The sequence below is a fragment of the Protopterus annectens genome, chromosome 1.part2 (assembly GCF_019279795.1).
Source record: "Protopterus annectens isolate FY-2018-M chromosome 1.part2, PAN1.0, whole genome shotgun sequence".
Classification (NCBI taxonomy): domain Eukaryota; kingdom Metazoa; phylum Chordata; order Ceratodontiformes; family Protopteridae; genus Protopterus; species Protopterus annectens.
In genome coordinates, this window is record NC_056727.1 from 810,150,316 (window position 1) to 810,168,060 (window position 17,745).

General features: G+C 46.7%; 1 protein-coding gene across 1 annotated transcript in view; it reads right to left on the reverse strand.

Annotated features, from left to right (window-relative positions):
- The window catches only part of RASGRP3 (RAS guanyl releasing protein 3), a 1,166,392-nt gene that overhangs the window by 814,021 nt on the left and 334,626 nt on the right, over positions 1–17,745 (reverse strand). The window lies entirely within an intron of this gene.

A 17,745-nucleotide genomic window follows, 5' to 3' on the forward strand; every position in this document is an offset into this window, starting at 1 on the left:
CAGATGTATTGCAACAGGTGCCTGGTGACAAAGGCATGTACTGAACACCAGTGCGGATACAGGAGTACCATACCCCATTCCAAAACACTTACACCACTAACTACCACATATGTGGTTGCCTGGCTACTACTGGATGTGTCAGGAGGGAACATGGGAAACAAGTGTACAATAGCCTCCCCTTTTATATTCACAGTGGCACACCAGTCTTGTAATACCTGTACATGGTACATGTCAGCAGAAATGGTGTGTCAGCTAGTGAAATGTAGGTCACTGTACCCCTCTACACCTCACAATGTCCTACATGGTATGTACCTCCCATGACAACTACAGAAAGGGAGAAAGATACAGTCATACCTAACAAACAGTGATAATGCCCTCAAACACATTACCTATGCAGAGTGACTGACAAAACCACAGATAGAGTGCCTCTCAAACTACCAACACAGAGCATACCACTGCTGGATATACATAGTTAAGTCACACCCATAACAGTTGTCCAACAACCATGGTAACACCTCACAATATCCCCAGCATAAATGACCTATGTCTGTCATCCTTGGCACCGCAGTAAAGAGCACATGGTGGAGGTACAGGTTCCTACCCACAAATAGGCCATATCCTGGAGTAAACCACCCAGCATTACGAAGCAAGGCTCCCCATTAGTAGATGTCAGACATACCCCCGTTGAATGTTATGCAGATAGGTAGTATGCCATATGAGTCACCCTGTGTAACTGTTTGACAGGAGCAAGTACAACCATATTACATGTGTCCCAAGGGGCAGGGTAGCATAAAAGTATGCTGCTGTAGGCCCAGGCCTAATAGCATACTACCTGCCTATGACACAATGCACACACACATGTACTCATTGCAATACCAACTATGTGAGGTGGAATGCGTGTGCCACTGACTGTGTGCAAGGTCTGTAATGGTGTGATTGCTCAGCATGACTTTGTGTCTGTCATGGTAGTGTGTGTTCTTGCTGTGAGGCCAGAGAAAGATGTGTCAGGTATTGGGATACAAACATACTACATTGCCATATGTTGTGCTGTGGTTCCCTGTATGTGACTGTGGTGTAGGCATGGTTATGGCAACAAAGACTACGGTGCATTACCAGTGACATTTGTACTCTGCATTGCATGCATAGCATGGGTTGACAATGTTCCCCATACATTACCTTGATACAAACCCCCAGTGTGAGGCTGTGCATTGGACCTCAAACAGTGTGCCGACTGCTGGAGTATACTTGTTTATTGTATGGAGTGTGCCAGGCACTGTCACAGAGTTGTCGGCTGAGCACTGATATGTGGTCATTTACATGTGTATCCCCCAATAGACAGACAGATGCTATATATGGCAGTTCGGTGATATCACTACAGTAGAGTTTTATGTGTGCCATATCACTTGCTCACATATTTTTCTTTTCCTTCCAGGGCAATGGTGCACCAGCACAATCCCATGTACTCTGCTGCAGAGGAAGAGGAGATACACCAGAGCCTGGTGTGGGATTTTGCCACACTCTTTTCCCACACCAGCCAGAACCAGCAAGAGAGGGCTGCACTGTGGCAAGAACTTGTCCGTCAGGTAAATGACATAGGCATGCACAACCGGACATATGAGCAGGTACACTATCACTGCAGTGATTTAATTAGAAATGTCCGTCAGTGTGTGTCTGATATCCACAGGCAACAGCTTGCACAGGTGGTGGGGCAGCTATACACCCCCCCTCACCAGACTGGAGGGGCTCCTCCTAAGTGTTGTGGCTCCAGCCCAACAACAACAACATCCACACACATGTGTAATGATGGAGGCTGGAGCTACCCAGCAGGAGGACTTGGATCGTGCAGGTAACATGCCATATCTATAGTTGACTGTTTTCTACACTGGTAGTTTATGCATGTGTGAGGTGTGTACTGTGTTTGTAGCTATTATCCTGGTAATTATTGTGCAAGAGTGATATTCTCAATATCGGCAGTAGACCTGTGAAAGACAGCTGTTGTACTACTGAACTGTATCATACTCACAGTATCAATGGCACAGTTGTGCCCACTGACAATGAATGTCTTATTAGTGCAGGTCCCTCTGGTGTAACAGCAAGGCAGCCAATCCATGCTGGTGAGTGTTTAATAACATTCCTTTAATACTTATGATAGTAATAGTAATAATACCCTAAAATGGTATTGCTATGTGTTTGATTGCAGGTGTGTCTGTGTCTGTGTGTTTGTATCTCATGTACTGAGGAGTGTGCATGTGTGCATTTGTGCATGTGCCCATGTGTGCATGTGTGCATGTGCCCATGTGTGCATGTGTGCATGTGGGCATGTGCCCATGTGTGCATGTGCCCATGTGCCCATGTGTGCATGTGTGCATGTGCCCATGTGTGCATGTGCCCATGTGTGCATGTGTGCATGTGCGCATGTGTGCATGTGCACATGTGTGCATGTGTGCACGTGTGCATGTGTGGTAACATTGTGTGCACATTGTAAACTGTGTTTCCTGTCTTCTTCTCACAGGTTCTGGTGCTGCTCTGGTGGTGTGCAGCAGGGAACCTGAATCTGCTGCTGGGGATAGTGATAATGATGATACCTGTGTAATGGCACAGGGAGGTGTGCCAGGGTCTGTTGTTGGTCAGCCAATCAACAGTACACAGCTGTCAACCCCATCAATGCGCACAGTCATCCTGCCAATACATCCATTGTCACCAATATCCCTAGGTGATGGACAGCATACAGTGGGCATTGACCAGGGTAATGTGGTATCAGTGGCACATGCATCCCCTCACAGCAGCCATGGCCAGAGTCCTGACATGGTATCACACAGGCAGATGTCCAGGGGTTCTCATGGGAGCATCCGTGGTCGTACTGCCCCTGTCAGACGTGCCCACAGAGGTCTTTCAACCTCAGCTATGTTCCAGGCTGTAATGCAGGCACAGTCACGTATGGAACGGTACACCAGACAGGGTCTGAGGGAGCTGAGAGCACATCGCACTGCTATGAATGACACTATGCGTGACGTTGCGGCTGCCATCCGTAATTTCACCGAGGTCATTGACAGACGTTGGGGGGGGGGGGCATTAGATCTGTTCCACAACTACATGTCCATGAGCCAGGGCAACACAGGGCAGTTGAGGCATTGACGTGGACAAATGCCAGCAACAGCAGCAGCAGCTGGCAGTCGTTGCGGACAACAGCAAATCTGCAGCCGCTCCCATAGTGCCAGTACTAGCCCCAGCAATGCTGGGTCTGTACTGTCATCAGACCGCCCTAGGAGACCACGAGCACGTGGCTCTGGGCAGTCCCAGCAGGGACATGTCTCCAGTCAACAACCACCTGCTTCTGATGACAGTACCCAGTCTGGCTTAGTACCTGATACTGTCCGTAGCAAATATGCCAGGCACAGGTACCGTGTCCGTGGCCAGAGACAGTGATCTGTACGACCTGGCAGGTACAGTCTGTGGCTGTCCACAAACACCCGTATATGGCGGCCACAAGGTGGAACTGTGTGCATGCATACACCCACACATAATGCTAACACCTAGGGCAAACACATACACGCACACACTGCATCAACATTACCCCATCTTCTACGGTTGTCCCTCACTAACACACACACACATACATGTCAATTGGTTGTATCAGTGGCAGACTCAGGCATACCAAGTACACACCCTGTGCATATGATGAAACTATGCCACCTCCTGCAATCTGTAACATCGATGCAGGACTGGTTAACATGGTGCTGATGCACAGGGTGACTACATAGATATGTAGTAATATTATGTTGTCAACTGTACAGTGTAATGATATCATTATGGGTATATCCCAGCATGCCTGATGCATTAACGGTATGATTGTCATTGTATTGTTTGGTACACCCCTATTAATTACCATAGTGTAATGTCTGCACATCTTTGCATTCTGCTGGTAAGGCTGTAAACAGAAGGCCACCTACATAGGTAGCACAGGGGATAAGTAAACGGAAGTTATGATACTCAATGGTGGACATGTAAACTGCAAGATGCATGCAGTACAACCTCTACTCTGCATGGAGAATGTTGATATCTGTGCAGTAATAGACAACAGGTTCAAGACTCTCAAGAGCACCCTAGCACTACCAGGTTACACCTCATACCATGCTTGACAGCCCCAAAACACACAACTAACTATGACAGGAGGTGAGTATAGGTAGCATACAGCCTACTAAGTTGGGGAATGCTGATTGAGGGCTCAGTGTCTGTCATTATAAATGTGTATTAGTTCTGGTTTAAGCAGTTGGGCTTCAGGCCAGTTATTTGACATTACAAAGGTTCATGGTCTGCACTCTTGTGGGAGGAGAGGCTGGACTCTGCCCGTCTGAGCTGGGAATTTCTGGCTAAAGGCTTATAGTGCCTGCATATTTGAACTGTTTCTTACTGAAATTGGTACACCTTGTTTGCTGTAGCATAGACTAGATCCATGCCTGCTGATTGTAGCTTTGTTTGTATGCTTGTTTGCTTGTTATTTCCCTGAAACATTAATTCCACCTGAAATGCAGCTTTACAGCTCCTCTGTGGATCCCTAGTGACATGTGCATTGCTTACTGTACTTATGTCCTTGTTTCACTTGACAGAAAGTTAGTGTTTGTCATTTATGCAATTAAGTTACCTGTAACACATTGCATTTGAGATACCTGGCACTTGCTCACTAAAGCATTTATATATGCCAGCACTAACAAATTAAAAGCACTACACCCTCACAAACTCACCTTGTGTACCTTGTTCCCCATTGGGCCTTTTTGTTGTTAATTATAAAGGAATTCCCAATACTATCCTAGCATGTTCAAAGGTCAGTTGTCAATCTCCTCCATGGTCCAGCTGGTGAATCTGGGAATCTAGAGACAATATTACAACTGCCTCATTTACACAGTCAATCCTCTCCTCCTCCCAACAAATTCCACCACATGTGAGAGATGCAACCATATATCCAAACTGCAGGCTAAGCTCTCTCAACTCAGTACTGGCAAAACCTGTCAGGAGGAGAAGGAAACCACGGTCACTACAATTCCAGTCTCACATAGACCTACCACGACAGCAATCCAAACAAATAAACACACACAACCATACTTGGAGTCTCTAAATAAAGGCCTGCCTATGCAGCAGACACCTCCAAAGCAGACACACAAGCAACCGCTACCCCAGAACAGAACGCGTGCAACACATAGCTCACAAAGCCAGTGTGCCGAACAGTCACAGCATGTAAGGCTAAACAACACACCTGCTACACTTGTGATGGGTGCCTCTATCGTCAGGTACACTGATGTCCCGCTCACCAGGCTGAACAAGCAGAAGGTCACGGTGAGATGCCTGTCGGGGGCTATGATCTGCCACATAACACAAGCACACAAGTCACTCCAAGGCATGTACAAATATGACTCAGTCAGTGTCCATGCCAGTGTGAATGACCTGAGACATACCTCCCTGGACTACATGATGAGAGACATAGAGGAGCTCTCTGAGCATGTGGCCCAGACTCGTATGAGCCTGACCTTGAGTAGCATCTTACCCTCACCAAGAATGATGCCACAATATGTAGACAAGATGATCAATTCAGACAATTGGCTTATGTTTCAGTGTCATTCAAAGGGGCTCCAATGCCTGTCAGCCTGGGATGACATGCTCAACAAGCCACACTGCTTTGCTAGGGACAGCTTGCACCTGTCACCCATGGGCTTTCGGATATTGGCAAAGGCTCTTGATACACCCATAGTGCCTTTTTTAGGCAAGGCTCAACAGACAAGACCACCTCCATAGGTATCACAAGGGATAGGAAACTAATAGTAATGCTACTCAACGCCAGCAGTGTAAACCTCAAGATGCATGCACTGGAAACTGTCCTTAGCATGGAGAACATCAATATCTGTGCAGTAACAGAATCCTGGTTCAAGGCCCCCAAAAGCACCCCAGCACTGGCAGGTTATACCTCATACCATGCTTGTCGGCCACATAACTTGCACCGCAACAGAACAGGAGGGGGAGTATCAATATTCATCAAAGATACACACACCACCAGGTTGGTGGCACAGCACGAAGCATCAGAGACTATCCATGTGCAACTAACAGTGGGTACGACTGCCTTCCAGTTCATAGCCTGGCACACACCACACTCCCAAACCCAGGTAACCCACTTGGCCTACTTAAGAATACATGTATATCTGCAGGTGTCTCCAAACAACAATATATTGGGCAGCTTCATTTACCCACACATAGACTGTGAGCATTACTGTAGCTCCAACACCCTAGGTGTAAAGTTCCTAGAATCCATACACTCAATTGCTATGGAACGACTTGTTACCACTCCCACAAGCGGGGAATACATGCTGCACCTGTTCATCACCAACATGTGGACTATATGCTCCAGACCAGAAGTGTATCCCTCGCTGGTAAGATGACACCATAGACTACTCTCACTGTATATTCACATACCAAATGCAGCCCCTGCACAGAAAGCCACAGTCATAAAATTGTGTAATGCAAATTACATGTATTCACATGAGGCAGGCTTCACACATGGGAACTATTTCAGGTCACAGGTACATATGTCTATGTGGCACACACATACCTCATGTGTGCATTGACATTACTGATATGATCTATGTCATACAATATTAAGAGCAACATCCCACACACATGGACAAACTGTGTGACAAAAACACACATGGCATTTGTAAGATTCAAACCCCTACCTAACTATGTTATGACACTTGAGAGAGACGCATTAGCAGAGCACGCTATTCGCATTACTGGGAGGTTACCCATCTCCTGCTGTACTTATAGGGTGCTGACATCATCAGTGTTTAGAAAGAGGAATGTGCATCATGCAGTGTGTTCTTGTAGTTGGCAAAAGGGACATTTCTTTCACACAGAATTGCACACACACTAACCCCCCTCACCCAAACACACACACACACACACACACACTGAGCATTTGCAGGATTCAAACATGGATGTGATATTGCAAATTCAACCCCTGGGATCTCCACTGTGTCCCTGCTTGACGGAGGCACAGCATGCTAGCCTTACATGGTGCCTTCTGTGACCTACTTTACAGAGGCACAGTAGCCTACTGTACTGGGGAGGCAGATGCCAAGCACACTCTGGCTAAGCTTGTATTCCCTAGGGCAAACAGCCTAGTATTGACCTCTACACCCATATGTTTAATTTTCAGATGCACAATATTTGTTGCTGATAAACTGTTTGCAGGTCTTTATTGCCATAGCTTTCCATGTTTCTGTGTACAACTTGTGTATCTGTGGAAGATGTTTGAATATGTGTGGGATCCACTATTTAACTTATGTCTCTGTAGTCATTTAACTGTGTGCACTGGGCAGATTGCTGTATTGTGGTTGGTTCCTGGTTTAACACATACAAATACCAGATGTGTGGCCAAATGCTAAACTGAGACATGGCTTAAGTGTGTGAGCATGCCCAGTTCAGGCATATTCCATGGCTTGTTGCCTGACATATGTCTCATTTATCAAAGTGTGCGAGCATGCCCAGTGTGTGCTTTCCATATGTTGAGATCTTCAGTCCACCATATTTGTGGGTGTGTGTGAACTTCAGCAATATTTCACATTTATAGTTGTGTGTTGGGAGTCATGTTGTGTACATACTGCCCAACTGCTTTGTGTCTGAACCTGACAGGGATTATACTGTGCCTGCAGGGTTTAGGTTCATAGGTTCATAGGTTCATAGGTTCGTACTAGGCTATCTGCCCTAGGGCATTTATAAGCCTAGCCAGAGTGTGTGTGGCTTTCACCACCCCTTAGGATGAGAATACTACGCCCTTTTAGGGTTTAGTTTACTGTGCCTCTGTCTAGTAGTGACACAGAGATGACCCCCGGGGTAAACCTACGATCTCCCATCCACTCGTTGAGATTTCTCTTGAATAGAGTCAGGGGGCTCTGCCTAACATGGACTGGGATTCTGTTCCAGAGTGTAGGGAGCCTTTGGGTTATGAATCTGTCCCTCCAGCACGTCCTATTTATTTCTGTGTTGAGGTTTAAGTCTCTTGTTCTCGTGGCTCTGATGGATTTGGATTTTCTGAGGTGGAGCATGTCCATTAATTCCGGATTGGACATGGCCTTGTATGTCAGGCACAGATCACCTCTGAGTAGGCGGTATGCGACTGAATAGAGCTGGAGTTTTTTCAGTCGGGCAGCATATGACATATGTTTAAGACCCTTTATCCTCTTGGTGAGGAACTTTTGGGGTCTTTCCAACTGCTGCAGGTGTCGGGTGAGATACATCCCGAATGGGGCATTGTACTCAATCATTGGCCTGATAAGAGAAGAGTACAGGGGCACAATGACCTCTCTTGATCTAGATGTGAAACCCTTCATGATAAGGTGGGCAATATAGAAGGTCTTCCTAACCACTTTGGCAATGTGAGTGTCAAATGAGAGGTTACTGTCAACCTGGGTCCCTAGGTCCCTGATTACCTCTTCCGATTAATGGATTACCACCTATGTGGTAATTTGTCGGTACCTTGTTTTTCCCAAAGGGTATGACTATGCATTTTTTGGCGTTCAGCTTAAGGCCATGGCTCTGGCACCAATTATCCGTTTCTATGAGGCCTCTCTGAAGGATGTTTGTGTCCGCTGGAGTATCAATTATGGTGCCCAGTTTGCAGTCATCTGCAAACTTTGTCAGCCACAATCCTCCTATGTTTGCCTGCACCTCGGAAAAATAAATGCCGAACAAGAGGGGTCCCAGGACTGAGCCCTGTGGGACACCGCTTGTGACTGGCTTAGAGTCTGACATAGCTTCAGCAACTCTGACCCTGTGGGTTCTGTCCTTGAGCCAGTTTGCAACCCATCTTGTGACATATGGGTTTACATTTAAGCTGGTGAGTTTGTCTATGATGCCCGAGTGGGGTATTGTGTCAAAGGCTTTTGCAAGGTCAAGGTAGGCTGTGTGAACTGCCTTACCCTCATCAATGGCCTTAGTGACTGTTTCAAAAAGTCGACCAAGTTCAAAAGGCAGGATCTGCCCTTGACAAAGCCAAATTGGGTAGGATCCAATGTCTGTAGGTCCCCAATGTCTTTGTTTATGAGTTCCATAATGATCCTCTCCATAGCTTTGCAGACCAGGCTCGTCAAGCTTATGGGGCAGTAATTTCAGGGTCCGTAGAAGCACCGCCTTTGTGAAGTGGGACCACTGTTGCCGTCGCCACTCTTTGGGTACGTATCCTGTAGTAAGGCTAAGATTAAACAGCAGCCTTATGTGTGGGTTTAGTTCCTCTTGAGTTCATGTAGCACACAGCCCGGGACACCATCCGGTCCCATTGATGCTGTGTTTTTAGCTTTAGAGAGGGCTCTCACCTGGGCATCTGAGATGTTAGGAGGCTACACTCTGCTGAGATAGTTATTTCTCCTTTTGGGGAGGGGAGGAGAATTTGCACTGAACCTGTCTGCCAGAATGTTGGCAATGTCAGTGGGTTCAGTGTATTTTGTGTCATTTTGGACTAACTCTGAGCATATCTGGGAGTTTCCACCCAGGTTTCTAACATAGCTAAAGAAGGCCTTGTGATTGTCTTTTGTGTCTTTTGCAATTTTTCTCTCAAAGTTGGCCTTGGATGATTTTATGAGTGATCGTAGTTTTTTGCTAGTACTGATCAGAGATGCCTTCCCTTTTAGGGATTTTGCTCTGTCATGTAATAGCTTCCTCCTCCTGTTGTAAAGTTTGTTTATGGCTGGGGTCCACCAGACCAGGCGCCTGCCTTTGGGGGAATGGGTCTTGGTTTTATTTGGGATTGTATGATCCATGCATTCTTGAAGGTGCCCATAGAAGGCATTTGCAAAGGATTCAGCAGTGTGGGTTGTGGTTTCCACTGGCCCAGGGGCCTTGAAGGATACCACTTCAGTCTTAAGAAGTGTGAAGTTTGCTTTTGAGAAGTTCTTCACTGTGGTCTTTGTGCAGGGGTGGGGGATGTGGGTTTCCAGTGAGATTAATTTATGGTCTGATCTTACCAAAGAGGGATATACTTCTGGTGTGGAGCATTTTGTCCCCATGTTTGTGATGATCAGGTCTAGTATATTGTCTCCTCTTGTGGGAATGGTGACTAGTTGTTCCATTGCATTTGAGTTTATGAATTCTAGGAACCTTTGGGCTAGGGTGTTGGGGCTTGAGTAATGTTCCCAGTCTATGTTTGGGTAGTTGAAGTCTCCCAAAATGATGGTATTTGGAGAGACATTTATACATTCCATGGGATAGTTTGCATACAGTTGTCAACATCCTTTCATACTGACCATACACTGTAATATTGTATAGTGTACTGGTTCAGTACTTTCACTGTGGTGGACATTATCCTGGGTTTCAGTCCTATCACTGCTTTAAATATTCATAGTGAGCACACCAGACTGGTTAAGAGCCAGTTGTGCACATATGACCCTGCTGCATTTTGTTCGGATATGGACTACTTACACCAGGCTTGTCCAACATTGGTAGTGTATTCCACAACTTGGGTGGACATTGACAAACACTAGCGATGTGCCCTAGGCCATTTCTACTGCTAGTCAGAGAGTGTGTTTGCCCTTCAACACACATTGTAACTGGAATTTGACATGACATATTTCAAGGTTAGTGTACTGTGCCTCTGTCTACCCATGACATAACAGTGATACCCAGGGTAAACCTACCATCCACTCATCATGATTCCTGTTGAGGAGAGTCAATGAGGGACTCTCTGGCTAACCTGTACTGGGAGTTTACTCAAGAGTGGAGTGAGCTTCTGGGTTATGGATCAATCACTACAGCATGTCCTATGTATGTCAGTGCTGGGGTTCAGGTCTCTCATGTGCATAGCTCACTGGCATTCAGATTGTACAAGGTGCAGCATGTTCATTGATTCCAGCTTGGACATGGCTTTATACATCAGGCACAGATTGCCTCTGGGTAGGCAGTATGGCACTGTGTGGAGCTGCGGTTTGTTTAATCAGGCAACACATGGCATCTGTTTGAGCTCTTTGATCCTCCTGGTGGGGTACTTTTGGGGTCTTTCCAGTTGCTGGAGGTGTCTGCTGAGGTACATCCCACAGGGGCCATTGTACTCAATTGTGAGGCTGATGAAGGATGACTGAAGAGGCACGATGACCTCCCCTGATCTAGATCTGACTACCTTCATGATTCGGTGGGTATATGGTATGTTTCTGTAACCACTACAGCCACATGGTTGTCAAATGCAAGATATCTATCAAATTGTGTCCCCAGGTCTCTTATTACTTCTAAAGTACTTAATGGGTTAACACCTATGTGGTAATTGGTGGGCACTTACTGTTTATCCACAGGGGATGACTATACACTTTTCTGCAATTAGATTGACGACATGGCTCTGGCACCAGTTGTCTGTTTCTATGTGGCCCTTTTGTGGAATGCTTGTGTCAGCTGGAGGGTCAGATAAGGTGCCCAGTTTGTAGTCCTCTGCAAACTTGTTCAGACACACTCCTTCCATGTTGGCCTGTACCTATGGGAAATATATACCATACAAGGGAGGTCCCAGGACTGAGCCTTGTGGGATGCCAGTTGTAGCTGGTTTGTAGTCTGACATGGCTGCAGCATGTCTGACCATGTCAGTTCTGTCCTTGGGCTGGTTTGCAACCCATCTACTGACATAGGGGTTTATATTTAAGCTGGTGAGCTTATCTATAATGAACACGTGGGGTATTGTATGGAAGGCTTTTGCAAGGTCCAGATAGGCTGCGTGGACCACATTCCCCTCATCAATGGCCTTGATGACTGTTTCAAATGAGTCAGACATGTTTAAGGGGCAAGATCTGCCCTTAAGAAAGCCACGCTGGGTAGGGTCCAGTGTCTGTAGGTCCCCAATATATTTATTTCTGAGGTCCATGATGATCCTTTCCATAGCTTTGCAAACCAAGCTTGTCAGGATTCTGGGGTGATAGTTTGCAGTATCCATTCAGGCATCACCTTTGTGGAGAGGGACCACTGTTGCTGTACACTGCTCTTTGGGTACATATCATGTGGTAAGGCTGAAATTGAGCAGTAGTGTTATTTGGCATTCCATTCTTCTTGGAGTTCATGTTGGACACAGCCCAGGACACCATCTCATACCATTGATGCTGTGTGTTTTGCTTTGAAGATGCTGCCTGTTACCTCAGCATCTGCAATGTCAGGGGGCCAGCACTCTGCTGGGATAGATATTTGTCATTTGGGGGGGGGGGGGGTTGCACTGAACCTGTCAGGTTGGATGTTGGCAATGTGTGTGGGTTTGGTGTATTGTTTGTAATATTTGGTAATTCAGAGCATATCTGTGAATTCCCAACAAGGTTCCTACCATCAGTTAAGACAGCTTTGTGATTATCCTTAGTTTCCTGTACAAATTGTATCTCCATAGGTTCATAGGTTCATACTGGGCTATCTGCCCTAGGGCATTTATCAGCCTAGCCAGAGTGTGTGTGGCTTTTGCCATCCCTTGCTATGTGAATATTATGACCATTTAGGGTTTACTTTACTGTGCCTCTGTCTAGATGTGACACACTGAAGACCCCCAGTGTACATCTACGATCTCCCATCCACTTGGCAAGATTCCTGTTGAAGAGAGTCAGTGAGGGGCTCTGCCTAACATGGAGTGGGATTCTGTTCCAGAGTGTAGGGAGCCTCTGGGTTAGGAATCTGTCCCTCCAGCACATCCAATTTATTTATGTGTTGAGGTTGACATCTGTTGCTCTCGCGGCTCTAATGGCTTTGGATTTTGAGGTGGAGCATGTCCATCAATTCTGTATTGGACATGACCTTGTACACTGGGCATACATCGCCTCTGAGTATGCAGTATGTGACTGCATACAACTGGGGTGTTGTCAGCCAGGCAGCATATGACAAATGTTTGACACCCTTTATCCTCTTGGTGAGGTACTTTTGAGGTCTTTCTAACTGCTGCAGGTGTCGGGTACGGTACATCCCAAATGGGGCATTGTACTCAATTATGGGCCTGATAAGAGAAGAGTATAGGGGCACAATGACCTCTCTTGATGTAGATGTGAATCCTTTCATGATAAGGTGGCCAATATAGGTGGTCTTCCTAGCCACGTTGGCAAAGTGAGTGTCACATGCGGGGTTACTGTCCACTTGTATCCCTAGGTCCCTGATTACTTCTTCCATACATAATGGATTACCACCTATGTGGTGATTTGTGAGTACCTTGTTTGGTATTTGGGGAGACATTCATACTCTCCAGTGTCTTCAGGAAGGCTGAGTGGTGTTCCTGGGTCTGAGAGGGTGGTCTGTAGCATGCTACAAACTGTACAGCGGTTTTGCCTACAGTTAGTTGCACATGGATGGTCTCTGATGCTTTGTGCATTGTCAGTAACCTGGACGTGTGGGTATCTTTGCTGAATATAGATACTTCCCCTCCTTTTGTGGTTTGGTCCAGGTTTTGGGGCCGAAAAGCATGATTTGAGATATAACCTGGTAGTGCTGGGGTGCTCTCAGGAGCCTTGATGCAGGTTTCCATCACTGCACAGACATCGATGTTCTCCATACTGGGGAGGGCCTCGAGAGCATGCATCTTGTGGTTTAGACATCTGGCATTGAGCAGCATTACCCTTATGTTTTTTCCACTTATGTTTTCTGGGGAGGTGGGTTTGTCTTTTCAGCCTTGCCTACAAAAGGCACTATGGAGGTGGCAAGAGCCTTAGCCAATATCCAGACGCACAGGGGTGACAGGTGCAAGCCATCCCTGGCAAAGCAGCGTGGCTTGTCAAGCATGACATCCCAAGCAGACACACATTTTATCCCCTTGGAATGACACCAGTAATTGAGCCAATTGTTAAAGCTGATCATTCTGTGTTTGTACTGTGGCATCATTCTTGGTGGGGTAGGATGCTGCTCAGGGTCAGAGTCATACCGGCCTGGCCTACATAATCGGAGAGCTCCTCTATGTCTCTTTACATGTAGGCCAGGGAGGTACGTCTCAGGTCATTCACACCAGCATGGACAATGACTGAGTCATATTTGTACTTGCTTTGGAGTGACCTGCATGATTGTGTTATGTGGCGGATTGTAGCAGCCTACAGGCAGCTTACTGTACCCTTTTCCTTGTTCAGTCACGTGAGCGGGACATCAGTGTGTCTGACTATGGAGTCACCTATTACAAGTGTATCAGGCATGTTGTTTTCCTTATGGGCTGTGACTGTTTGGCACACTGACTTTGTGTACTATGTGTTGCATGTGCTATGTTTGGGGGTAGTGGTTGCTTGGGTTTCTGCTTTGGAGGCTTCTGTTGATTTGGTGGTTTTTAATTATAGCCTCCAGGAATGTTTTTGTGTGTTTATGTATTTGGTTTGCAGTTGTGATAGGTCTATGTGAGTGGGTTTGTGGTGTGTGTGGTTACCTTCTCCTCCTGACTAGTTTAGACAGTACTAAGTTGAGAGAGCTCAGCCTCCAGTTTGGAGGCGTGCTTGCATCTCTCACATATATTTGTATTGGGGGGTGGAGGGGGCTGTCTGTGTACATGGGGCAGGTGTAACATTGCCCAAGATTCATAGATTCAACTTGTTGTAGCTGGCCTTAGTGGATTTTATGACTGGCCATATTTTATTGCCATAATACTGATCAGAGATTACTTCCCTTTTTGGGTTTGCTCTATCATGTGGTGACTTCCTCATTCTCTTGCATGGTTTGGTAATGGCTGTGGTCCACCATGCCAGATGCCTGTGTGTATAGTATTGGGCCTTGGTTTTATTTGGGATTGCATAATCCATGCATTCCTGACTGTGTTCATAGAATGCATTTATAAAGGGTTCTGAGGTGTGGCCCATATTTTCCACAGGCACAGGGCCTTTAATGGATTCCACATCAGTTTGGAGGAGTGCAACATTTCCTTTACACATGTTTTTCACTGTGGTTTTCTGGCCAGGGACTGTGGTCCGGATGTGAATATCCAGTGTGATTACTCTATGGTCTGATCTTACCAGTGAGGAATACACTTCTCATCTGGCCATAGAGTACCCATGTTGCTGATTATCACATCCAGTATGCTTACCCCTCTTGTGGGAGTGGTACATTGTTCCTGAGCATTTTGTTTTATGGATTCTAGGAACCTTTGGCCTAGGGTGTTGGTGCTGGGATAATGCTCCCAGTCTATGTTTGAGTATTTTCAGTCACCCAATATAATGTTGTTTGGAGAGCTTGATATTTCCATGTGTTCCAACGTAGGCCAAGTGCAGTTCCTGGCATTAGGAGGGTAGTCTGTAGCAGGCTGCAAACTGGCAGGCAGTCTTAGCCACTGTTACTTGAGCATGGATAATCCATGCTGATTCTTGTTGTGGTACCAACATGGGGGTGTGGTTATCCTTCACAATTATTGCTAGTCACCCTCCTTTTGTAGTTTGTTCCATGTTTTGGGGCTGTAAAGCACGGTATGAGGTGTAACCTGGTAGTGTTAGGGTGCTCTTGTGAGCCTTAACCCAGTTTTCTGTTACAGGACAGATATCAACATTCTCCATGCTGAGGGGAGTTTAGACTGCATGCATCTTTCAGTTTGGACATCTGGCATTGGGTAGCATTACATCTAGGTTCTTATCTCTTGTGATACCTATGGAGGTGGGTTTGTGTTTTGAGCCTTACCTATTCAAGGCACAGTAGGGGTGGCAACAGCCTTTGCCAGTATCCTACAGGCCAGGACTGATAGGTGCACGCCATCCCTAGCAGGTGGAGCATCGTGTCTTGCTCAGCATGTCATCCCAGGCTGGCACGCATTGGATCCCCTTTGACTAATGGCAATACTTAAGCCAATTATTGTAATTGATCATCTCGTCTTCATATTCTGGCATCATGCTTGGTGAGGGTAGGATGTTAGTCAGTGTCATCATGTTTGCATATACTACATGGTGTTACATTGCTTAACACATGGCAATCATGCCTCAGGTGGTGCTGCAGGGCTGTCTATGTTGTATGCACATACTACACTCCCTGTACACGTTTGATAGCAGGTTGTGTCAACTTAGGCATCCCTTTTACTATATGTGTGAGTCAGAGAGAGGTGTCATTTCCTGGGTTCCTACTGAGCCAGTGTATGTGCTATGCATTGCCGCTTTGCCAAGGCCAAGGCATACTGGGCATGCCTCCTTCTGCCTACTGGGGCAGGCTCAGGTTGTTCCTCCTCCGAGTCACGCTCTGCCTGTGATTGGCTTGGCAATGGTGGGGGGCTGTTTGGCCCAGCCCTATGCTGGTCCTGCTGCAGCTGTTTTTGCAGAATCATATTATGTAGCATAGCACATACCATGACGATTTGGGTACATGTAGTTGGTGAGTACTGCAAGACTCCACCAGATGTGTCCAGGCACCGGAACCGTGACTTGAGCAGCCCAAACACACACTCAATTACATTTCGTGTTTGTGCGTGTGCCTCATTATGGCGTTCTTGTTCAGGTGTATGTGCGTTTCTGATGGGTGTCATCAGCCACGGCTCCAGTGCATAGCCAGCATCCCCCACTAAGTGACCATGTGGGATGTCCCCATTGGCAAATGTCTGGTACAGCTGCGTCAGATGCCAGATATGGGAATCGTGGTAGCTTCCAGGGCAGCCAGCACACACATTCATTATTATGCCCTGGGCATCACACATGACCTGGCAGTTGATGGAGGGGAAGCCCTTGAGGTTAATGTAGGCCCTACCCCGCTCACTGGCTGGTGCTTTGATGTGTATATGCGTGCAGTCTATTGCACCCACTACCTCAGGGTATTCCGCTATTTGCTGGAAGAGATGCATATTGCTGGCCAATACCTCACGGGATTTGGGGAAATATACATGCTCACTGACATGTGCTGACATGGCATCCAGGAACTGGTGCAGTACCCTGGATGCTGATGCCTGTGATATCCCCATCATATCACCAGTTGGTCTCTGGAAGGTACCTGTTGCTAGTATACTTAGGCCAACACATACCTTGGTTTCCACTGGGATGGGTTCCCCTCTGTTGGTTCTGTGTGTGAGGCGTGGCCTGCACAGATCAAAAATTTGCTGCAGGAGGTCTCTGTCCACTCTATAGCGCTCCACTATCTCCAGCTCATGTAACCCCTAGTAGGTGACCCTGGGCCTGTACATTCTTCTCAGTCTCCTCACTGTGGGTTGTCTGGCAGCATTTGCATAGTCACCACCCTCAGCAAGTTGCATATGTCTCCTTATAACAGCTATGGCAGCCCCTAGCATTTTTGGTCTGAGTGAAGCTTTTTCAGTTTTCACTTCTAGTAGCTTACTCCTCTGTTGCAGTGTCTCTTGAGAGAAACATTCCGCACTGTTGTTTGCAGAGTTTTAAGTGCTGGGCTGGGCTACTGTTCTGTCTGTGCAATTGCCTGCTTCTGATTGTTTTCACCTGCTAGCTCTGCCAGTAATTTCTGCTAGCTTCCTACTATTTCCCATGCTTCCGTTTTCCCTTCTGTTTCCTCAAGGGGGAGCAACGCGCATACCAGCAAAAACACGCTCACAGTGGCTAACACGCACGCACACATGCTTAGATGGACTAGAATCTGCTTATTCAGGTTAAAACATGTGCACACCAGTGCAAACAAGCTTACAAGGGTTTAAACAGGCTCCTACATGCGTATTCTGCCTTAAATGCGCACACTCACGCTTACACGCGCGCACTCTCTTACTTGTGCCTACCAGCGCGCACACGCGCGCATGCACGCCCAGCAAGAAACTTTGGTGTTATCCATCGTGTACACCTTCCATTTCTTGGCTTTCCCATGCCT